The sequence below is a fragment of the Macrobrachium nipponense genome, chromosome 12, assembly GCF_015104395.2.
Source record: "Macrobrachium nipponense isolate FS-2020 chromosome 12, ASM1510439v2, whole genome shotgun sequence".
In the NCBI taxonomy this organism is placed as follows: Eukaryota; Metazoa; Arthropoda; class Malacostraca; order Decapoda; family Palaemonidae; genus Macrobrachium; species Macrobrachium nipponense.
In genome coordinates, this window is record NC_087205.1 from 5,480,138 (window position 1) to 5,506,388 (window position 26,251).

Sequence of the window (26,251 nt, forward strand, 5' to 3'; positions counted from 1 at the left end):
CTGGAGATGACCATGTACCTAATTCACTGCTCAGGTCAAGACAAAAACAGGTGAGAAGAAAACATGCCTGAGGTGTTCGCGTCCCTCGGGAATCGATCCCAGGAATTCTTGCTCGTGAAAGGGAGCGTCCAATCACTAACCATAATGACGAAAGCCTCGATCTTGATTTTCCGCAAAGTAATTAAATTCGACAGAATTTCGTCTAATTAAAACTGGAAAATTTCCGGGAAGAATTGAGTAATACCGAGAAGCAATCTTGGAGCTACAAAAATGATTAAAACGTTAATGGAAGACTGAGAGAGAGAGAGAGAGAGAGAGAGAGAGAGAGAGAGAGAGAGAGAGAGAGAGAGACTAATCTTTACTCAAGGTCAAAAGTATAATGAAAAGAACTGTCTGTCTGTTCTTTCGGTCATAAAACAATCAAATCCCTCGCTCCTCTCTCTCTCTCTCTCTCTCTCTGCTCTTCTCTCTCTCTCTCTCTCTCTCTCTCTCTCCTGTTACTATGGTTATGGGTCTAGGCAATGCCTTTGCAACGGCGCCTCTTTTGATTTTTTTTTTTTTTGAGCTCTTTCATTTTTTTCTCTCCTTTTTCCACATCATGTATATGGTTTCTTTTCTTATATCATTATTACCTGTAAATAGAAATTTCCCAACTATGTCACTTTCCTTCTCTTCATAGGGTTGCTGTAGCCCAATTCTTTAACACGTTCTTCTCTATAAGTACAACAATATAAGTTACTACTGACATAAATCATTGCAAGGTGATTTATGTGTGTACACGGTGGATTTATTCTCGTAGCAGTAATGGCTGCTATCAAACTCTTTTTTTGTAGACATATTCTACTGAGGTTAAAGGATGACAAGTAACTTTCATTTAGGGAAACAATTACGTGCATTCCCAGATGAATATTAGTAACAAACAAAAACTTACACACACAAACACACACTTGTTGAACTGTAGACCTCAACACTGGCAAGTGTGTAAGCATCAACTACTTACTGAACATAATAAACTATATATGTAAACATCTCGGCAGCAAACTCTTCATAATACAATAAAAACTAAAAGAAAATTAGATTTGTTTGTGTATGACTGAAAAAAAGTATATGCTGTTTCTAGAAAAAATCCCTCTTTTTAAATTATCATCATCATGATTATACTTGAAAATGTGAACTTATTCATCAAGAAAAAATCTGCAGCAGCATATTTGCAATGCAAGTTTTTAAAGAGCAGAGAACTAACAAGTGAAAATATGAAGCGAGAATATTATATAAATATTAACAACAAAATATCCATAATAAAACAAACAACTTGAAAACATAACAACAATAACACTCAACAAACGACTAAAACCACTAGAGCAAGTGAAGACCAAATTGTTATAAGAGTTCAATGACCCAGACTTCGTTTATGGTTAACCAGGTCAAGGCTGGTGGTTCGTGACCCAAATCAAATTAGAGGGGCTGTGAAGCCAAAGCCTCCATGCATAACAACGAGAGAGAGAGAGAGAGAGAGAGAGAGAGAGAGAAATTTGAGTGACAGCAAGACCTTAATGCACGCATGAGAAATACCTGGCTTTGATCTGTATAAAGGGTCTCTATTGACGCATACGCACGGTGAGAGAGAGAGAGAGAGAGAGAGAGAGAGAGAGAGAGAGAGAGAGAGAGAGAGAGAGAGAGGCGCTGATCAATGTAAAGGATTTCTGTTGACGTGCGGGGAGGATGAGAGACCGCGAACGTTTTGCCCGTTATTTGAATATTTTCGAACTGAACCTGCAAACCTTATTAAGACGTACAGTCGATTCCATCGTATGCCTAATATATTTCTGAAAAATATCATGAAGTTTTGAAAAATATATTATGAAAATCTATAAAGTTGCTTTCTTTTCCACTCATGCAGGTCCCATGGTGTAATGGTTAGCACTTTGGACTCTGAATCCAACAATCCGAGTTCGAGTCTCGGTGGGACCTTGGTTGGCTTTTTCATTCATGTTTTGTTCTCATATTTACTTTTCAATTCCCCAATTTATACCCCAGTTTTCGTTTCACATGGGTGAAAATAAGTACATGACGTCCATCTGGCAACTGTCGGCAACTCGTCCTATTCCCTAGTCAAAAAAAAAAAAAAAGAAAGGAAAAAAAAAAACAAACTGCGATACCTTCGTTAACAATGTGATTTCGATGATGCAGTGATTAACAATGAGCACTAACAACACATCTTGAATAGGCAAACGGGGAAAAAATCGTAAGTTAAAACAACTTTATAAAAAAAATCGAACATTAAAAACGAGTGTCAGGAGTGGGATTCGAACCCACGCCCGGAAGACCGGACTGCGACCTGAACGCAGCGCCTTGGACCGCTCGGCCATCCTGACTCCATATCGTAAAGCGAAATAAACTATTTTTATATCTTGTTCAAAATTCCCTCAAGTTTATTCTTAACAGTCTCTCAATTCTACTATGAAAGGAATTCCGACAGAACCTCAAACTTCTTAAGACCTCATGAGAGAAATTGTATCCAGTGTGCAGAGATGAATTTGGTAGTGGTGGGGGAAGGGAGAGAGATGGGGAAAAAAAATTAACTTTCTCTCGACTCGCAGCAACCTGGTGGAGCGTTCAATATTGACTTAGCGTACTGTAGCACGTGCAATACACCTCACTTTTTCGTAACTGAGACACAATCACTGTTTTTGTATCTTTACAGATATTCCAGTTACGGAATATCTGAAAAGCAGCAAAAAGAAAATAATATATATATCATCAATGAGCAGACTTTAAAGTTATTCATAAAATAATCTTAGCCACAAAAATTAAGGCAGTCCGTTACTGTAAATGTAAGAATTTGCTAATTATACGCAGCTACCGGTAACTGTTTAGTAATACCAATAACGCTGGTAAAGGCGAATTAGTTTTCTTTTTTATATATATATATAATTCACCAAACTTGATGGCAATCAAGAATAACTAACGCCCTTACATACATACATATATATATACATACAATAATTAATTATATATATTATATATATATATATATATATATATATATATATATATTATATATATATATTACACGTATGTGTGAAAATGTAGCTTTGGGTTAGTAAATGCAGATACAATTTATATAACAATACAACAAAGCAATTGTTCCTATTTAACTAAACAGGCAATAAGGTAAGTTGTTGTTTTTGGGGATAAAAGTTTATCATTCATTACCCTGTATCACTGTTTATTCAATCCGTCTCCTTTGAAAACAACTTATATTAAGTCTACCGCATAATCAGTTCACACCATGAACGGTTCTATCTCTTTTACGCCGTGATGAATAATACCAAAATACAAGGTACACAGTTTTCATAACAGTTTTATATTCTTTACTTCGAGTAAATAACTATTAGTTACGTAAAATTGCCGGTATATGTCATTACCATGCTCCCAATTATCATAAATACCTGCCTTATTTGGTACCACACTGAACTGCTGAATTATTATAGTTTCTTATACATAAAAGATTACAATTTACATGTATATATATATATATATATATATATATATATATATATATATATATATATATATATATATATATATATATATATATATATAAAATTTTTACCCGTTTCTCCTATCTCTGAATAAGCTTTCGAATTTCCTTCATACAACCGTTTTTTAAAAGGTTTAAGCTAAAGTAAGTCTATAGCTTCTTTCTGCGTTAACCCCACTTTTTCATCCCTCACCTTGTCCTTGCTTCTTCGGACCTGGGCTCAGTGTCAGTCCTATTTTATCTTCAATAACAAATTACGACCTGCTCTATGAGCAAGAGCCCTAGCTGGCACAAGGTCAGCTTAAAATCTAAAACGAGAACTTCAATAACAATGAAAACAATGCTAAGAAATTCGCAATATCGTGAAAAGCAATTTTTGTAATCAAAATCCATAGTTATATAATACACCACACACAAAGTAAAATAAACAAGCGAAGGCTTTCGATCCCCGTCAGCGTTAACGTTAAAATGCATTTTCTCGTTCTCGTTTTAAGCTTTTCAAAGTAATATATACACTCATAGAATAAACTCTGAACCGTCACAAAAGAGAGAGAGAAAAAAAAACTCCTTTTACAATAAAGCAACACAAAGTTGAATAAAATGCCTTCCAATTACAGAGTTTAGCCAAAGAGTACTTTATTTGAGAATGTTGAACTTAGATGTCTCCACCCACTCGGAGGCAGTCTAAACCGACGCAATTTAACTGGTTGGACCAGTTCTATAGTCCATTACATTTTTTCGATTTTTTTTTCAGATAACTGACAATTCGCTCCCTAACTGCGTTGTTATAAACAGGGGAAAAAATAAACGGAAAGCAGAATAATTTTTCTATAGCTCGAGTACGGCAGGGCATAAGGACTAAAATGAACAGTAAACAATGAATATTAAATTTCTCAGTTCGAAGACTCGATTGAATTTCAAGGTGAAATGAAATTCTCTGTGACCTTGACCACATCCCCATCAGCCAGCCCAAGGCACGTCACTGCTGCTGCAAAGGGATTTTCAACGATCAACTTCAGAAAAAAATATAAAAATAAAACTGGAAAGAGAAAACCCGTTTACGTTTTCTATGAACTGCACATCAGGGAATACTTTAGGATTTTACCAACGGCAAGCCAGTGATTTCAAGACATCTTGACTTGAGTTGAGTAGAGTTGAATATAGAATTTAGGCCGAAGGCCAAGCACTGGGACCTATGAGGGCATTCAGCGCTGAAATGGAAATTGACAGTAAAAGGTTTGAAAGGTGTAACAGGAGGAAAACCTCGCAGTTGCACTATGAAGCAAGTGTTATAAAAGGAACGAAAGTGGTTGCAGCTAGGGGCTGAAGGCACGCTCCAAAGAAACTTAAGTAATGCCTACAGTGCACCGCATGAGGTCCATTGACGGCACAAGTCCCCCTACGGAGAAGACATCTTGACTAAACAAGAAAGCGCATTCTTGTGGTGTTTGAGCCTCCGAAGTCAGAAAATTCAGAACTTCTTCATTACCATGACAGTGCATTCATACACGCTTCAGCAATCAGCAGCCAATGTGACGATTTAGCAATCAACCAGCACGACAACGTGTGTTTGGCTACTTTATTTTCATGCTACAAAACTGCAACCTGTATACAATTGCTAATTCATTATGTGAATCGGTTCAAGGGCAAAACTACCGGAGAAAAAAAAAAAGCTTTACCTTGGTTTTCGGGGAATTCAAGATGCACCTATACTAGTTTACTGAATCTCATTGATTTAAATGAATTAAATACACGTTCAAATAAAATTACTAGACAGTACTATATTAAGAGTTAAAAAGCTTCTACTTAAATATAACTCAATCATTTCAATAGCTAATAGAAAACTTTGCTGGAAATTACCACTATATAATATTGTAAAAAAAAAATCATTTAAAAACGGTTATGAAACTAAATACGTGAACGTAATTTGATAATTATTCAGCATAAATCCACAGATTTTGTCTTCATTAATAGAGATAATTTTGACTTTCGATGGAAAGTCCATCAGGTTTAACGCTCTCCTCTAGATGAAACCCCACTTTCCTCCCCTCTCTTTTCCTTTATATACTTCGGGTCTGGGCTGCACATGGACCCTTGGAAAATATGCGTACAATTAGGATACAACTCTTAACACTCTTTGCCCTTCATCTAGCTTTACTAACGCATTCCATACCACCATTTCCTGCCACGTGGAGAGACTGGCCGTCAAATAAGCTTAAAACTTTCCTAAAGCATCATTTTGCACAGGAGCTTACCCAGTATTCGGACACGCCTTCGTGACGTCAGACGCTTCGTCAACATCACCGGCCAAGGTCGAGGATATTCAAGAATGCCAGGGGTATCAGGTACGTTGATCATCTTTATCCCTGTATTGGTTGAGTTAATTCCTTGAACTGATGAATAATAAGAAAATACTGGATGTGAGAGGCATGCAGTTCAGTGCGACACAATGTTTCTTAAGAAATCACCACCATCAACTACAACTGTACAGATAACAATCGCAATCAGCACCCTAACTCAATAACGACGACGACGGTTAATGACGATTCCCAAAAATACTACAATATATATGAACTAAAATGGCGTACGATGAACAAGAAACTATAAAAATTAAAGGAAGGTGAACAATAATGTTAATGATGTCAACAAAAAAGAATATATATATATATATATATATATATATATATATATATATATATATATATATATATATATATAACCCATTGTTGTCGTATGATGTGTATTTCTGGTGATAGAAGTTCTCTCTCGACGTGGTTCGGAAGTCACGTAAAGCCGTTGGTCCCGTTGCTGAATACCACTGGTTCCATGCAACGTAAACGCACCATACAAACAAACATTGTTGTCGTATAACTTTCTGTTACGAGTAAACGACCAAACCTTCCATAAAACGGTATCGATTTACACCCGCAATGGCCGTTAAAACCAGCAGCATAAACACGAGGCCTAAATAAAATATGGGTTGTAATTCTTTCCTCTTATTCTACCAAGTTAACTGGCGAAGCACTCACTCACTGCCTTATGCCTTATATTCTTGGGGCACTGATTCCGGGGATGTGGTCACTAAGCTACCGTCCATCCTCAAGATGGTCACCATTATTATTATTTTTTTTTTACAGTTACATTGAAGAGGGACAATGATCTACCTGTACTGAAGCCTCTAATATTTTGTTAGCCTTCATACCAGACTACTAAGATCTGTTTTTTGTTATAAGGATGCTAGTCATTAGCATTTGAAAAACAAAAAGATAACCACAAACTGTTGGATGGCCTAAATTTGAGTTTGATAAATAATTTGGACATCCAATACACTGGGGAAGTTATTATGTCTCGAGAGGGAAAGTAATTAGCATTTGATTTATCATTATACACCATACTCGGTGGTTTCCTTAAAAGCAGTATACCAGAAAACAGCCAAAATGGATGAAGCAGTGCTACATATTTCGTCTGAACATTGTGGATTTCTTGAAATGTGTTGCTAATTTCATCTAAATTGTCTTCATAAAATCTCGAATCCCAACTTCTAATATAAATCCCATAGGCTACAAAATGACAAATCTTTAATCAATTTGGATTTTTCAAACTAACAAACCTGAGGTCTTAACATTAGGATAATCTAATGCCAGCTGGAAATCCCGTAAAATTAATAGAAAACAAAAAAAAACTAGTGTGATCCAGGGAATATTGGCATCTGTACTTGCTCACGGGGTATTTGAGAGCTCCCACAATACCTTGGGCATCCCGTGAGCGTATCAAATACATTTACAACATCTACAACAGTTGGCCATTAACGAAAGCTCTAGGCATCTTGTGAGTAAAACATTTTGAAGCAATAGATGTGCAACGTCAGTTCTAGAACAATGATAATGACAACTCGTTAAGCAGCTGAGAACAGGTTTGAATGGAGGGTTAGACTACGACATCTTAGCTTCAAAGCAAGCAACTTTTTACACCGTTGCATCTTATTTTGGCAAGACGCTTTTCAATGTCCTCGAAAATCGACTGGGCCTTGATCCGGAGAGAATTTCACAGATGACTGCTGTTTCTTCTCGGCCGCCTTTCTAATAAATAATTGTTTGTTTGTATGGTGTTTTTACGTTGCGTGGAACCAGTGGTTATTCAGCAACAGGACCAACGGCTTTACGTGACTTCCTAATAAATAATGGACTCTCACCGGCTTCCCAGTGGAGTCCATTCAACTAATCAACTATAATACAAAACTTTTAACCTAGCTCTTCTATGGTTAGAGGGCAAGGAGGTGTTGCCTCATCCAGTCAAGACCCCAAGAAAAAGGGAAAGATGAATAATTCATCTTCCAGTGAATTCATCTCTCAGTCAAGATGAACACTAGAACTGTAAAGATTCAGAGAGAATCAACTTCTAATAAACCAAACTGTCTTGCCCAAACACCCATTCGATACCTCGCTTAAAAAGCTACTTTGTCATTTAACCTCAATAACTCTCTTAACCATCCTGTCAAATGTTCCTCATCTTTCACTCTCCCTCCCCCCCCCTCCCCCTCAAATCCCCGCCTTCCCACCACCACCACCACCTCCCGCGAACTACGCGCACCGCGTTCCCCTTCTCCCCTTAATACAATGCAATAGTGACTTCGGCGACCTTCTACTGCGTTGCAACATCCCAGACGGGGGATCGACAAAACCCATCCTCGACGTCTACTCTCCTCTCCGCTTTCCCCTACAATTCAGGGACAGTTTCTTCTACCTGTTCCTCAGTCCCTCCCTTCTGTAACTTCCACTCCATTAACCGCGGTGGCAGGCTCGCTCATATTCCAATTTACCCTCGAGTGGGTTTTATAATAGCCCCTTTTTAAAATTTCAGTAACGTTTCATCACTGCAATGTATAACGCCCTCTTCATTTGGGATGACGTGCACTCATTGCGATTCAAAAGTAGTTCTGTGTTCTTCTCAACACGACAACGGGGTCATAATGAGGTCCGAGAGCCAACGAAGTGAGTTTTCCAAACAGATAAAAGTACCCCTGACTTTTAAGTGTACGTGGGGGTATACCCGAAGGTTACAGGAAATGCTACACCCAAAATTAGCTGCAACCCAGAGAGAAAGCGACTCTCCCACAACGATGATTACAGATGACAAAAAGCGATCATACAGTATTTCGACGCACTATATCATTATGGAATCTGGAACCGACACAAGTCACTTTTCAACATGAGTGAAACGTCAATTATAATCCGCATGAACAACTAGCACTATATTGATAAAAACCGAGTAACGACGGCAATCAGACACAGTTTTAATTTGTTAATGGTGCGTAACTCTGAAAGACATTAGAAAGCGTGATAAATACAACCATTAAGACGAGAAAAGTGTTGGCAATAAAACCAACCACTGACAAAAAAAGAGCAATGACGATACAATAAACATGGCAGACGAGAGAGAGAGAGAGAGAGGAGAGAGAGAGAGAGAGAGAGAGAGAGAGAGAGAGACCGATAAGCCAATAAAATATAACAATAAAAGAATGTTTGAACCTTCCTCCTCCCAATGAATTCTGGTGAAACTTGAATGTTCGAGATCTCGCATTTGCAATTCTTATGCCCAGCGCAGTATCTACTATTTAATTCCCAGCTTCCTTCTTCATTTTGTCTTCGTAAGAAAGCAGCTAATGTAGAAGCATTAGCTATTTGCCCTTCGAAGGGTCGTGTGTAATGCAACAAACCCATAACCCAATCGCCAGTACTCCAAACACCGGCCCCCCTAACCTCCAAAACCCCTCTACCCAGCAGACTTGCATCTCTCCTGTTCCGAGTTGCAAATTGAGGCCAAGGTCCCTTCCTGATTCTGCCTCCTTGTAGCACCTCCTCCTCCTCCTCCTCCTCTTCGTCTTCCTACACAGACACAATCCCTCCTCACCTTACCTTACCTACCGATCGGACACCCACCCCCCTCTCGCATCTCAGCCACATCAACTCCCTTATTCTACTAATGCCTTCTGCTTCTCACAGTCGCTCTCTCTCTCTCCCTGTCGACTACCTGCCTGGCTATGAGTGAAGCGAAGCCCCCCCCCCCCCCCCCATGCCCACCCCCCCCCACCCAACACCGCAAGTCTTGTCTCTTTCTCTGCTTCCTGTTCTTTGCTTGTTCTCCCCCAACAATCTCCACCCACCACCAACCCCCCATCCGACCTTGCTAACTACTATCTTCCTCTCCCTTTTTTTTCTTTACCTTCTCCCCTAACCTTACTTTCAACGTTTCGCTCCTCTTCCTACATACGTAATACTTTTGGGTTCTCTCATTTAATCCATAATTAGCCGAATTCTTTTCCTGTAGACGTACACTTGTTTTCATTCCCAATAATTAGTAAACTGCTCAAGTCACGTCACATACATAAAGAACTAGACTGTGGCTACGGAAACATTCGGGGGTGCAAATGTTAGGGGAAATATCAAACTCGTTTCCGCTCGGACACTTTTCTTGAAATAGTAAAGCTGCTTATAACTTCTCACTTACGACTGATTGATTACTGAAACTGCCGTTACAATTAACATCTTGCGTCTCTATGAAGTGATCTCCTCGTTCAAAATGCGTAAATAGCGAATACAAAACTTGAATGAATGTCTTACTATACGTCTGAAACGTCAGCAGAGAAAAACACTTCATTACCAAAACTGACCTTAACGAGAAATGAAACTTGAAGGTTCTTGTAAAGTTCTTGAAAAAGGACGAGGTAAGACTGCCTCCCTCCCACATCAGCAAATGACTAGACTAATTTAGCCAAGGACGATTGAACGACTGAAAGAGTCGGTAATTGGCCGAGTCAATAAACACTTCAAACTCTGCTAAAGAGGATCTTAAAAGCCTGGACACAACAGGAAGGTTGGGGTTAAAAATAGGAATAACAACCCCTATATTTCACAACCATAAAGGCGCAGAAACTCGCATCGAACCTTATATCGATCTGGAGTAAGATCATAATTGGGTCAGAAAGCTTAGACGTTACATTGATGAATCACTTTACGTTTCGTATGAGTAAGTCGCGCGAGTTTTTTCCTACTAAATGTTTAAGGTATCACGCAAGAATGTGTCTGGGCATACTTTTATGGCAATATTGGCTAAACGCGCAGGTTTTTTGGCAAAGGGAATTCTATGTAATCATGTCTCGTGATATCTTTTAATGGTGGTATCACACGAACAATTTTACAGACGGTGTCGGACAAGTTGGTTTTCAAGCATCTTTTTAAGAGTGGTGTCACAAGAGCCGATTTTATTGCCAGTATATTTTTAAACACTGGTGCGAAAAAGGTCTCACCTATGTTGGTGTCATGTGATGCCAAACAAGTCCCGGTGGAAGTTCCTTGCTGCCAACGATATTGGAATGAAAAGGAATATAAAATTTAGCCGGAAGGCCAAGCGCTAGAACCCATGAGGTCATTCAGTGCTGGGAGGGAAACTGTAAGTAAGACCGTTTTAAAGTGTGGCCGGGGGACAACCTCGCAATTGCACTACGAAGCAATTGTTAGCAGAGGTTGAAAAGTAAGATGAAAGAAAGAGAACGGAGGTACAGTAAAAGGAACGAAAAGGGACGCAACTAAGGGCAGAAGTGACGTTGCAAAGAACCGTAAGTAATGTCGACAGTGAATCGTGCGAGGTGCACTATCCACCCTCAGGTCCCCCGCCCCACCCCCGACACCCCCAATACAGGTCTTAAGTCCAGAGGCATAACATTCCAACCTTTTTAAAAACAAATCAAAGCCTTAAAAAACCGCGTAACAAGAGCTAGCGCGAATGGCAATGAACCAAAGGCCCAAAATCTAGCAAAGCAGAAGTAGTAAAAGACAAAAACTTTCCTCATTCGGTATCTTCAAGACGTAAGTTAAATTAACTCCGATAAAACCATAGATGGATAAAACTGTGAATTAACCCGAGATTAATTTGAAATTATATAATACAATTTTGGTATAGTGTCGTCTTTACTGCAAGGTTACGGTATTCTCTCTTGCTATGCTCGACTGAACACATCAGCATTCATTTATAATTGCCCCTGTATCAAATATCCATGAATACACATACAATTACCCTGGCACAGTAAAATCTTAGTATACATGCGAACGCGAGCATGCGCAGAGAGAGAGAGAGAGAGAGAGAGAGAGAGAGAGAGAGAGAGAGAGACGTTCGTGGAGGATAACCTCAATATGCGAAGCAAGTTATTTGGCCTTCAGTTTCTCACCAAAAGAAAAATTACAGTATTAAGGCGAATGGTCTCGTATTGACCGACGCGTCTGCTGCTTCTGCTCAATGTATGTCCCACATTCGAATAAATAGCCAATAAAGAATTCGGTCAGGGATTACTTTCTTCATTATCATCAAAGGAAAGACGAGCTTCCTTTTACAAGAAATTTTATTCATATCTAGAGCACGCATGTTTACCTGAAAGGATGGTATATGTGTGTGTGTGTGTGTGTGTGTGTGTGTGTGTGTGTGTGTGTGAGAGAGAGAGAGAGAGAGAGAGAGAGAGAGAGAGAGAGAGAGAGAGAGAGAGGCTAAAAAACGTGAGCATGCAGGTGTGAATACTACAGAAAGGTAAAATTAAAATTATGTATATATTGCCTTTACGCACTCTCACCGATACATACATATATACATACAAACAAGCACGCGCGCACACACACATACAGACTTCATCAGCAGAGTCTCAAAGTATTATTTATAAACTTAATTTACCCTACTACTGAACACTACATAAAACATATTTACCCTCAATGACTATGCAAATTTTGGTTAACATATCATTAACCTTTTACAAAACAAATCCAGTTACTAGAGTTAATAAAAACAAGGAAAGAAGCAAATGTTACTTCGAGGTTGAAGAAAATAAGATGCAAAAGGATATAAGGCACGCAAAAAAAAAAAAAAAAAAAAAACAAAAAAAAAAAAAAAAAAAAAAAGTAAATTGAATCGCACTTGCAAAAGAACGCCTCAATCGATCAACTAAATTGAACTAAAATGGTTAAACGGGGTATGACATTGGTCCCAAAGCTCTTTGATGGCTGAATATTTAAGTTTACGAAAAAAATGTAGCGCATGGTCTCTTAAGAAAATTATTTTCTCTCGCTTTCTGAAACGGTTTGTCTCGGTACCAAGCTTGTGCAGCCTCTATTTCGATCAGAAGCCAACAAAATATAAATAATAGTATATATACACAATACAGTTCTTCCATTTTGAGTATTTTATTGATCACCTAAATTGCTATGATTTCATAGCAATTTAGATGATCGATAAAATACTCAAAATTTACGGACTAGTTTTTTTTTTTTTTGTTAGGAACCTACGAGAACCTAAGTAAAATGGTAGGTATTATTGATATGGCGTTCGGACTAGAGAGAGAGAGAGAGAGAGAGAGAGAGAGAGAGAGAGAGAGAGAGAGAGAGAGAGAGAGAGAGAGAGAGAGAGAGATTCTCCATGCTTTAGAACATTTAGCCAAATAAATGGAAGCATGCATAAGTTCTGCTTAAAAAAACGTAGTCGCTGCAAGGAACGTATTTAAACCCTTTCCGGAAAGTAAGGCATTACAGATCTTTTATAGTCGTCTCGAGGGACCTCCATCACGAAACTTTTAAAAAATGAATTCAAAGAAACCCGCCCACGTTCTTTCCCCGATGGGCCTCTTACTGGGTAAAATGGCGCTCCAGGAAAGGCAAAAGGGATGAGGAGGTAGGTGAGAGAGAGAGAGAGAGAGAGAGAGAGAGAGAGAGAGAGAGAGAGAGAGAGAGAGAGAGAGAATGGCAAGTCTTTAAATAAGAGCATCATTTCTTTCTTCAGTTTCAATCATCTTATTTTCCCTTACCTTAAGATGTTCTACTCAATTTCCCATTTAAAGGCGTTTGTTAACGACCCTGAAGAGGTACTGCAGTTACTGCTTTTGTTATCTAAAAAGGACACAAAGGCAGTGCGAAAACACTGATAACAAGCACAATTTCCCTTTACTTCTTCGTGCCACCATGAACCCCTAATATTCAATCCCTATCACCAGAAACACCAGCCATGCCTCATATTTGACAGTTAATTCAAGATCACACACTTTTTCTTGTTTTTCAAAGAAGAATTTCGTTGATTCTTTGAGATCCATGTGAAATTTCCTGTACGTAGACAGATTTACAACAAAAGCTTTGATCTTCCTATACAAGAGCACTATTTGCTTCCGTCAGTACCGACTAATGGATTAACAAACAACAAAGAAACCATTTATTCTGAAACTTAGGCGCTTCAATTCCCGAGATGTATGCTAGTATTGCGAAAGGCCCGTTTTTCTTTTTCTTTTTTTCTGCCACGCTCCTTGGTTAGGTTGGGCTGGGCTGAGTTAATTGGTTAGTCTGTAATTTGGGTGTGGGGAAACAAATTGAGATTTTCAAGATGATTCTACGGTTAGTTTTTAAGGTATGGCGTCCCGCTTTTTTCAGGGAAGGTCCCGACATTGGTTACAGTTTGGGAATATGCCTCCCGGTAATTCTCAAAGGGCCTGTTTTGCGCAGAAGGTTTAAGGTTCATTGATACTGCAACTTTTAAGTCATTTCTAAATAAACATCACCCCACCAATTCAGATGCACTGACAAACGCTCAACTTTAAATACTTTGGAAACCGTCATGTGTGTGTTGGTGTTGTCATAAAGACATTAATATAAAAAATAATTGCACAGTGGTTAAAGTCGAGTTACAAATTATAAAAAACTATATACTTTACTAAAAGTTACACTATGAAATGAATATTCAGAGGGGGTGGATGGCAAGATGGAAAATAACAAGACTGGAGGTACAGTAAAAGGAACGAAAGGGGTTGCAACAAGGGGCCGAAGGGACGCTGCAGAGAACCTTCAGAAATGCCTACAGTGCACTGCGTAAGGCGCACTGACGACACAACCCCCAACGGGAACCACATCATTTTCTTCAGATATCTCAACAGAAGGTTCATCGAGTATCTCGTCGAATTCACCCACTACAAATGTATGCAATATTATTTAGCACTTACCCGATGTTGCCCTAAGTTACCATCACTACTTAAAAAAAAAAAAAAAAAAAAAAAAAAGGGAATATAAAGTTTTCCACTTACAGTGTTCTAGTGTTCACCAGCCTTGAATAAAACAGAATACAGAATTTAGGTCGATTACCAAGCGCTGGGACCTATGAGGTCCTTCAGCGCTGAAAGGGAAACAGACAAGTAAGAATGTCTGAAAGCTGTAACAGGAGGAAAACCTCGCAGCTGCATTAGAATACTACAATTTTTACAGAAGGTGGCAGGTCAGATGGAAGAAAGAGAATATGAACGGAGATAAAAGTAAAACAAACGAAAGGGGTTGCAGCTTACAACCTCACGGGCCCAGCCTTTAATCTCAGATTCGTACCCTTTTCACCATTCTTCAGCTACACTCATTATGCAAATAGTTCACCTTAACGACTACCCACTCTTTTCCATTAATACTCGACATATATTTTTTACTCTCATAAAGAAAAGATGGCACAACACACACTTCGCAATCCATTTGTGACCCATTTTCTTATCCCACCTCTTTTCACATACATTCTTTATCCTTTCTATGGATGTTCTACTTGCGTATTCCACAAATAGTCAAAATGCCGTGGAAATAAATATTGCAACAGAGTATTCAAGTGCTATGTCTACATTTTCTAACATACTAATACTGCAACCTTTTAAATGCTTTCAATAAATGGTTTCTTACACCAAACGCTTATATCTTCTCTATCATTGTTCTAACTAATTTCTTCGCATCAATTCACTCGCCCGCATATTATCTTGAAACATCTTGTTCAGTCATTCCATTACAACTTGATCACCTAACCACAGCCCTGAATTGTAATCCACTTAAAAGTTACACATACAAATAACGATGAAAACATGAGCTTGAGGACCTGAAACTAGCAACCTCACATATATATATATATATATATATATATATATATATATATATATATATATATATATATATATACATATATATAAATGACGAGAGAGAGAAGGAGGAGAGAGGAGAGAGAGAGAGTCAACGCTTACAGCGAAGTGTATTTTGTGAGTCATCTTGAAGATTTTGATTTGTCGAGGTACGAGACACGAGTCTGCAACACGGCACGTAGGCTACGTGCAAGAAAACAAATGTCTTATTCCTCAGCAAAGTGTATTCCTGGAACGGTGTTTCATTTCACACCTATAAATAACATGCAAAATACCATAGCAGCTGTTTTAGGCACGACAACTCCCACACGAATAGAATTTATATTCGCGTAAGAATACATTATTACCCAAAGGACCCAAAGGAGCGACAAGGTTGTCACGTATGCAAAGGATCGTATTCATGTATTTCTAAACTAATCCTTTATTTTACAAACACACACACATTATTTATATATATATATATATAAATATATATATATATATATATATAGAGAGAGAGAGAGAGAGAGAGAGAGAGAGAGAGAGAGAGAGAGAGAGAGCAAGTAAATTTCCAGTTCCATGACACTAACATCTTCATACTCATACAGAAAGGGTCAACAGTAGCATGTCCCCCATAGTGCACTGTAGGCATTACTTAAGGTTTTTTTTGCAACGTCCCTTCGCCCCCTAGCTGTAACCTTTCAATCCTTTTACTGTACCTCCGTTCATAATCACTTTCTTCTATCTTACTTTACAACCTCTGCTAACAGTTGATTCACAGTGCAACTGCGAGGTTTTCCTCCTGTTAGACCTTACAAACTTTCTTACTATCAGTTTACCTTTCAGGCCTGAGTGACCTCATAGCTCCCATCGGTTGGTCTTTGGCCTAAATTCTATATTCTACTCTAACCTATTCTGAGAAGTGTGTCATACTACTTATACACACGAGCCAATTTACCTATTCCCTCCCATGTACTCTTGTGCTTCCTGCAAAATAATGCCTCTTCTTTCTGATAATCCTTTCAGACCATCTATCCAATGCCTTCTAGGTTTTCTCGTTTTCCTCCTAACATCATATCATAAACTTTTCCCCAATCATCCGGTCCCCCTTTCTTACCCCGTGACCAGCTCGGTAGTCAGGTCTCGATATAACGTTTGGATCCCACAATAAGCTGTATGTCCCGTTGCTTGGTAACCAATTGGTTCCTAGCCACGTAAAAATACATAATCCTTTGGTCCAGCCCTAGGAGAGCTGTTATTCAGCTCAGTGGTCTGGTTGAACTAAGATAAAACCGTGAACAAAGGATAATCCAGCCTTTCATCTCTTCTAACTTTATTGCCGTTTCCTTCATGGGCCCTGAAAATGTCTCGCCTTCCTCCCATTTCCACAAGACTCCACTCTCATTTACTTCATGAACGCCATACCTACAACACCGCCACCTTTTTTTCTTTCTTCTGCCCTACTCAATCTTAGCCATACAATCCTTGACTTTCATTTGTAATCTCTCCCTGTCCCTCCAGAGCCTACCATGTTTTATAGCCCTACACCTTTCAAGTTTCAACTACCTTATATAAAACAACTTATTGCCCTTCCCACTCTTAATCACACGCAAGCACGCACATACGCATAGAGACAAAACACACACACACAAAGAACATCTGTCGGTCTCAAGTCAGTAAAACATTAAGATTTTTCTCATAAAATATTTCAACTTTCACATAACGTCTAGCCTGCTAACCTATTCAGAACCCCAAAAATCGTTAATGATTGTTTTATTTTATATCTTTTATTACATTATTCTTTTTTAAAATAAAAAATAGGTATAGACTTGCAAAACCATTGCTCCCGGCCATTAGGTGACACAATAGTGTGTGTGTATGTTTGTGTTTGTGAGCTTTAGCTTCAATACTGTCATGTGTTAACTGTATAGGTATACGCCTTACATTCCGGTATTTGTCTGCACGACGAGGACAAAACCGTTGTACAAATAAAACGCATTGCAGAAAACTGTCAGCACAAGGCGGAGAATTCGACGACAGAAGCATGATCAACAACGCTGACATTTTCACTCGAATCTCACAGTTCACCTGGGCTAAGAAAACTGCCGAACGACCTTCACAGCGAAACTGTTACTGAACGCGCACTTGGCCATGAGGAAATCACCTTGTTTGTGCTATCATACTTTCCCTACATTCTTGCCCTTGATTCTTGTCAACTTTCATCCTGTATTTGTCAGTGCCCCCAGGCGCTTTTTAACTTTCCATTATAAGTGTTGAAAGGGCAAGGCTGATTGCAATTCAGTAACGACAGAGACTGCATACAACTTCGTTATGTACACAATACAGTTTTGTAAGTACAATAAAAAAAACTAAAAACATACCCATTTCTTTTGACAGCGCGCAACGCAAACAGAATTTGCCAATTAATCATGAAACCCATTGCACCAACGAAAGGGAAAACGACATTGAACGAGTTTTAGTATCGACTGACCTACATTATTCTGATGAGAAGGTGTGGGCGCTCACACATATAAACAGAAGGGGTCGGTGTGCCCCTTCCCCCCCCCCCGCCAACAACAACTGACATATTATGCTATAAACTGTACAGTTTTATAAAATTTAGGTGTGTATATTATATATATATTTATTAATCTATATATATATAATATATATATATATGTATGTAGGTATTGTATGGAGTATGTATATTATGTTATGGTATAAATAATATAAATAAATATATATATAATTATAATATATATTATATTATATATATATATATATAATATATATATATATATAATATATATATCAAAGCCTTGGCGACAGATGGGCAAAAACAACTGATTTCAAACCCTGTGTCTAAGTAGAACCCAACACCCTATATGTAATGTTAAGCTACATCACTGTATTTCAATCTCTGATTCACAAAACCCTACGAAAGGTTAGGCTGGGAAAGATTGTTTCGCAGCTCTCTCTACATATTCATTCTTGAGATTTTTTTTTTTTTGTGGACTGATACTGACTGCAAATCCGAACCATTTACTGGTTCTTACAACTTAACTTGTGAGTTATGCATATTTTACTGTTCTCATTCATGTTATTCACTTGCTTTAGACTTTCCCCAAGAAGAATGCTAAGATTTCTAATTAAGAATCCTAATATTTTTGTTACAAATACCACAAAGGAGCACAAAAATGAGTAGTTTTTGCCAACATTATTGGTGAAAACTGCAAATTTGCAAACAAAGATGCAGTTGGAATGCCAAATGTTCATGAGTTTATTTGACTGAACATAGTTATGCCTTTGTGTATTTATGCATTCATAACACAAAGGAATCTCATTTTTTTTTTTTTTGGAAAATGACAAAAAACTAATTTATTAACCATATTTTCTTTTAAAACCACTTATTTTCAAAGTATCCATTTTCGAAACCTGTGCACTTCCAAATGGTACATAGGGAGGAATGTTCAGAAATACAGCTTTCAAGTGTGCAAAATGGTAATCAACACACAAGAATTTAAACAGAAAATATGCATATAAACTTTTCTTTCTCAAATATCAAACTTTAAAATACATGATTATTCATATTTTATACATTTGCACATACAATTACATACTTACACATACAATCTGTGTGCACTATAATTTATAATGAATTCTTAGTCTTCATATTCCAGACAAAAATATTCATGCACATATTCTACTGTTACCCTCCTTATTACATAGTATACAGTAGTACCTCGAGATACGAAATTAATCCGTTCCGAGGCGCCTTTCGTATCATGAGGTTTTCGTATCTTGGACCACATTTTACATGTAAAATGGCTAATCAGTTCCAAGCCCTCCAAAAACACCCCAGTAAATTTCATAATACATAAAGGTAAATTGACCTATAAACAATGAAATACTACAACAATTTGGACCATTCAATACGTAACTTAATAATAAAAATGCAAAACCTGTAAATAAAGTGTATATTAGTGTACAAGAAATATTATTACTGTAACGTAAAATGTGGAAGCTTACCTTTCGAGTGAGGCTATCTCCAAAAGTGGCGGCAGAGGAGGAGGAGGACAAACGGCAGATACGTACACTTAACTTTATGAAACGCATAAAAAAATGTCAGAAAAACAAACTAAACTTTACAAAACACATTAACAAAACTGCAACACTTAACTTTACAAAAAACTTTAAATAAAATTTATTTTGTCTTTTTTTGATTTTTACATTTCTTTTTACTTTTTTATACTTTACGTAATTTCAATTTCTTCACCATCGAATGGACGCCAGTCCGTTTACGGAATTTTTTGAACCACCCATGAGAAGCCTTGAACTCTGGGGTTGCCGTTGATGTCCCCTCTCCGCCGTCGTCTTCGGCTTGGGCAATCAAATCGCCGAAAATAGCGCTGGCCTTCTGGCAGATTGCAGTCTCGGTTATCGTATCGCCATCGATTTCTTTGTCCTCGATCCATACAAGAAGCAGCCTTTCCATTTCATTATGCACATGGCTCCTCTTGTTGGACAAAATAGTCACGCCTTGGAAGGTGTAGCTGCTTTGATGGTTTCCTTCTGCTTAAGGATGGTGCCTATCGTCGACAGATTTCGGCCGTATTCCTTAGCAATCACACTCAACTGCAAGCCAGCTTCATACTTTTTTATTATCTCCATCTTTGTCTCCATAGAAAGCATTCTCTTCTTTCTGTGAACTTCTGCAACTTTCTTGGGACCCATGACTATATGTACTGTACGTAATTAAGTTACGTATGTAGTACATATACTAATTAGGTTCTCACAACACGATAAAGTAGCACAACGAAATCACTAACGAATTTACGATACTAAACGAAATCGTTGGACCGAACAAATGCCGCATGCGTACGATAAAGCTTCGGGTGTGAAGTGGTCGAGCGAAGGCACGCCACCACGTAAGATGCATGATGGGAGGGATGCTGTCCAATGGAAGAGAAGGATCTCATGGCTTGGCTAGCATCAGGAACCAATGGGAGAGCAGGAGGATGGTGGCGAGTCTACTAGAACTAAGATGGCGGCGCGCGGCGCGAGTTTCAAAATTGCTATGGGGCGAATCTCGGACTTTCAGAAACCTTCCGTATCTTGAAAACTTTTCGTATGTAGAGCAGTAAAATTTTTTGTGTCAGCTTTCGTATCTCGAGTTTTTCGTAAGTTGAGCCTTCCGTATCTCAAGGTACCACTGTATGTACTTCTATCACTTTGCAACTTTTACACCTATCATATCATATACACCATTTGAATGTTTTCAGGTTTTGAAAATGGTGATTAGCATAGGCTACTTGGCAAGTAAGCAATTTAATTAAAAAGAGAAATATGAGATTCCACAGTTTTCGTCACATTTCTACAAAAATATATATTTTCATTAAAATGTTTGGTGACCTAGCTTATGTTAGCAGGTGGAACAAAGCCTTACTGGCAGGTAAGTACCCTGAAACCTAGGTCATGTTAGGTCACAACCTTAAATAATTTAGTACCCTAAGATAGGTTAGGTTGAAGTTCATGGGGGAAGGGGGAAGCCCAAATGGTTAAGTGATTGGGCCCTGATTTGGGCCCGCCAGGCATCTGCCTACCCAAACAAGAGCACCATCTTTCACCAGAAAATCCTAGCCCAAGACGATCAGCCAAAGCTATCTTTTTCATGCATTTTCAGAAGTTACAGTATTTCATTTGTCAAACCGAACCCATTTGTAAATGTATAAATCTTCAAGCTATTGTGGAGGTTTATGTCTTGTTAGAAATTTGTGAAAATAAGTGACTGAGTATCAGATGTTGCCTCATACTCTCCTCATCTCTACACTGGTGACCCCCAAGATGACCGACACCACCAGACCAGCCAGCGACAAGGCCACAGCAGCATCCAACCGCCTACCCCAGTTCATGATGCACAACCCAAAGGCCTGGTTCTTCAGGGAGGATACCACCTTCAGATCCATGAAAATCATGTCCTCATTCCACAAACCCAACGCCGTCCTCAATTTCCTACTGGACATAGTTTTCGAGCAGATCACAGTGGCTAGCCGAACCACAGACCACCGTCACATAAGAGACACTGAAGGGACAACTAAAGTCCTACAGTATGACCCAAGCCCTCAGAGCTACAAAATTACTGAGAGACCAGAGGCTGTCACACATATACAAACTAAGTAGGGTGGCTGATAACAATTGCCGTCGCAGACGATCAATAAGAAACGTCAGAACTAGTGAGAGAAGTCCTCCTATCAAAGCTGCCTCACTGAACAGTACAACAATACCTAAACATCCACCATGCCCCTTGACGATTTTCTGAGAACGGTGTATGTAGTGCACCTGGCCCAGACATTATCGCAACCCTTTCAACCACCTGTAGCAGCAGCCACCACCGAAACAAAGCTTCAAAGCAGGACAGACAAACACAGCAAAGCCAGAGGACCTCGCCACTTTCATACACTGTTCCTGAGACTACAGGAGGGAGAACAAACACACAACCAAAGAAAAAGAGCGCATCCATAAGGGCCATGTTTCTTCCACTGGAGATTCGGGAGCTAGGCCCGAAAATGTGCGAACGGCTGCTTGCCAACAAAAAAAAACCTGCATGAGGGTTGCAGTAGTGGTACAAACAATTAACCATCAGTGACAGGAAGTCCGGTTGTCTCTTAAACGGAGACAAGTCGCCTATTGCTGTATTTCTTCAGGTACAGACAGAACACTCAATATGTTTTTACATCATTGACAAGACATCAAACACAAAATTCCTCATTGACACAGGTCGGTGCAAACTGTTTGTGCCTGCCAACCCCCACGAATAGCTCAACCCCACCCTAAGCGATGTTCAGGTATCCACTGCCAGCAGTGCCCTCTCAAAATTGATGGAAGCCAGACAATGAACTTATCATATAGCAGCAAACCATGTATCTGGAAATTCATCACAGCAGATATTACAACAGCACTACTCGGAGCAGATTTCCTGAAGCCAACAACATGCTAGTGGATGAAGCCAGACACCTGCTGGTTCCAAGAGATGGCCTTATAACTCCCATTACTCCAACAGCTACAGCAAAGAACACAATGGGACCAGAAATCTGTCAACTCCTTCAGAAATTCCCCAAAATATTTCAAGACGCCCTCCAGGACGACCTGACCAGCCCAGGAAAGTATACCATCAAACATCAAATTGTCACTGAGGGTCCCCAAGTCCAAGCACGCCCCAGACAAAATGGCATCCATACACCAAACAATAATTATTCCACAACACAATAAGCAGGGATTTGCAAAAAAGCCTCCGTCCCGTGGGCATCCCCCCTCACATGGTACCTAAAACAGATGGTATATTGGGACCCCGCGGTAACTTCAGAATGTTCAACACCAAGATGGTACCAAACAGGTACCCCCTGCCTAACATTGCTGACATTACGCACCAGTTGGAAGGAGCCAGAATATTAACAAAAATTTAACTCCTGAAGGGTTATTACCAAGTCCCGGTACCAAAAGAATACAGAAAAAACAGTCATCATCACCCCCCCTCAAGACATACACTTACAAATACAGTTGTTGTGACCTCCAAAACGAAGGAGCAACTTTCCAGTCACTCATGGACAAAATCCTCTGAGAATTATAGTGCTGTGTCGTCTATGTCGACGACATTCTAATCTTAAATCCCAACTACAAACAGCCCATCAAGGATGTAAGGAAAGTCCTTCAGAAACTAGTAAAAAGTTGAGTATATTTTATATTAACCAGACCACTGAGGTGATTAACAGCTCTCCTAGGGCTGGCCCGAAGGATTAGATATTTTTATGTGGCTAGAAACCAATTGGCTACCTAGCAACGGGACCTACAGCTTATTGTGGAATCTAAACCACATCATATCGAGAAATGAATTTCTATCACCAGAAATAAATTTCTCTGGTTCCATGTGGGCCAAGCCGAGAATCAAACTCCAGACCACCAGATTGGTAGACAGAAACTAGTAGTCTGACAAGATAAATGAATGGGCCAAAGCACAACAGAATTTCTAGCCCATCAAATAAACTCCAAAGGAATAAAACCCCGGCCAACAAGGTCAAAGCTGTCACCAACTTCCCAAGCCAAAGAACATAAAATCGCTCCAAGAATCTGCCGTCATGATAAACTACTACCACTGTTTTACCCCCAACCTTGCCAAAATAATGCCTAAGAGAACAAAACTAATGATGGTAAAGTCAAACAAAATAATACAACAGGCAACTAGAAAGCAGCAAACATGAACATAGGAAGTGATGACGAGCAGCATAAAGAAGAATGATGCTATTGGCTAATGTCGCTTGCGAGTTCCCACGCATTGCAAGTCACTTGTGTGTGAATTTTTTTTTATTTTAGGATGCCATGCAAGGCTAATCACTAGCTAAGTAGCTAAGTAATTACTTGGTAAGTTATTTTTATCAAAAAAGGCAGACTGTTGGTTGGCATGTCAGCAATGACTGATGTCTACAATATCAGAATTCTCCTGCACAACCAGATACCTGAAGGGCTCCCAAAACAACATAGCACACGCCTTTTCCACCAGTCTCAGAACAAAAGTAAACCACACGACAGCCTAAAAGCAGTGCTCACTGCCAAGTGTCAAAATGGAGGAGGGATATAAGAGTTGCCATGGATATTACTGGGACTAAGAACTTCCCCCCCAACCCTCTGCTTTCAACACATTGCCAGTGGAAGCAATATATGGACAGTTGTTAACAATTCCAGTAGACATCTTTCAAGTTCCAACACAACCAACAACCACCTCCAGTGTCTGTCAAGCATTAAATCAAATCAAGCTAGCAAAAACAATGTACAAACCAGCCAGAAAAGCATACGTCCCAGAAGCATTGCATCAGACGAATTTCGCATTCATCAGAATAGTAGACATATATCGGCCATCATCTCTCTCCCGCCTATTCTGGCCAACACCACATCTTACAACATAGTGACAAGTGCTACCAGATGTCAGTAAAAGGAAAAGTTACCTGGGTCTCGACTGATAGATTAAAACCAGCATATATTCCAGACAATGATTCATCTCCATAAGTTGCTTTTGGGGGGAAGGGGGGTGGGGAGCCCTGTAGGGCACTGATTGGCCCCTTCGGAGATCCACCTGCTAAAAACAAGTTCACCAACTTTCACCAGAAAACACAAGCCCAAGACAACTGGCCAAAGCTATCTTTTTCATGTATCTTCATAAGTTATAGTATGCAACTGTAAAACCCTTTGTAAATGTAAAACTCTTCAAGCCATCAATCAATAAATAATGCATAACTTTCCTTAGTTTGTACAGAGAATCAACAGTTTTCTGGGCATGAGAAAACACACCTGACTGTAAAATTATGTCTCAGATACCTACTACTATCTTTCCGTTCTTGGAAATTTATGTCTAATCTGAAATTTGCGAAAATAAATTCGTAATACCCAGACGCTGCCTCTTAATCGCCTCATCTCTATGAGGTGATGACCCAGTGACCTAGGTTAGGTTGACGTTTGTGGGGAAAGGTGAAGCTCCCTTGGCTAAGTAATGACCCAGTGGCCTAGGTTAAGTCTGGTTACATTAGCTCACAAATCTATCATTTTAACTGTGGGTTCCCACTGATGTGACACAAAGTTTTAGGATAAAAATGGGGTCTCGTATCCCTACAACTCATTTGCTTCTGAAATGAATGTAAATAATGCACATTAATTTTTAAGAAAATCACATCTTCAACCCTGAAATTGGATTAAGCTAGGTATGGTTTAACTCAAAATATGTACTCATAAAGTCTGCCCCAATGTAATGAAGGATATACAGTCTACACGTCACATGTCTTAGTCAAAATTGAAATTTAAAGGACACTAAATCTGAATGCACTTCCAATAGTCTACAGCCACAGTGACCAAATAGGCCTACATGCATTGAAAAACTAAGAACGAATTTCTAAGCTTCACATAACCTAAATTTTAACAATGGTACATTTTTATGAAGGTTAAATTTAGAAAAGCAAAAAAAAGTTAGTGTGTTTGGACGTCAGCAAAGGGTAAGCCAGGATCCTAGGTGTAAAAACAAAATGTGCTTAGCTATTAACTAGGCCTACGCTAGGCTACAGCCAAGGTAGAAATTCAACATTGCTTTGATACCCCTCACATCACAAGAGGATAATAGGATACTACATAGAGGTTAGTTAAAAAGTCAGACTGAATGGAATAATGACGGAATAAACATTTAAAAGATTGAGTTTACCCTGAAATAATTATGTAGTTTAGAAAACATACGCGTACACAAAACATTGACAGGGCATTCACTTACCAGCGACCCAAAGAACCATCTGTAACGCCATACACAGGTGAAGCAATCATTTTCATGTGGATAAAAATAAGTTTATAAATTGCCCATGCGAAATTTAAATATGCCAAACGGGTGCGAAGAACGTTGCAACACAAGGCATACCTAGCTGGAACACGTCCACTATTTGCTATAACAAGACATTAACTGTGAGGAAACCACGCGGCATTACGAAGTACATCAAGATCTGAAAAATTTCACATAGAAACAAAACTAGGTCACTGTTATGATACGATTCGAATAACGGCAAGAATTTGGTAAACCCAAAAGTCGTTCACTGTCCTAATCGCGACCCCGATGATGTCATGAAATCTGGGATTGGTTCAGCTTCCGAATATGTTTCGATTTCGAATTATTGTTGATTTCAATTAATAATGGGTAATATATTTTGACATGCACTTTTCAGAATTATAGATAAAGCCTTATACAA

At 39.0% G+C, this 26,251-nt stretch overlaps 1 long non-coding RNA gene and 2 other non-coding genes across 7 annotated transcripts in view; 1 reads left to right on the forward strand and 2 right to left on the reverse strand.

Moving 5' to 3' along the window:
* The window catches only part of LOC135224316 (uncharacterized), a 278,217-nt gene extending 252,091 nt beyond the window's left edge, over positions 1-26,126 (reverse strand). For all 5 annotated transcript variants that reach the window (XR_010316702.1, XR_010316701.1, XR_010316700.1 and 2 more), the window contains exon 1: positions 25,786-26,126. This is a non-coding gene — a long non-coding RNA (uncharacterized LOC135224316). The remainder of the gene's footprint in view (positions 1-25,785) is intronic.
* On the forward strand, positions 1,900-1,971 carry Trnaq-cug (transfer RNA glutamine (anticodon CUG)). The gene has a single exon. It is a non-coding gene; the product is annotated as a tRNA-Gln (tRNA).
* Positions 2,292-2,375, reverse strand: Trnal-cag (transfer RNA leucine (anticodon CAG)). Its single transcript has one exon. It is a non-coding gene; the product is annotated as a tRNA-Leu (tRNA).
* Positions 26,127-26,251: the final 125 nt, after the last annotated feature.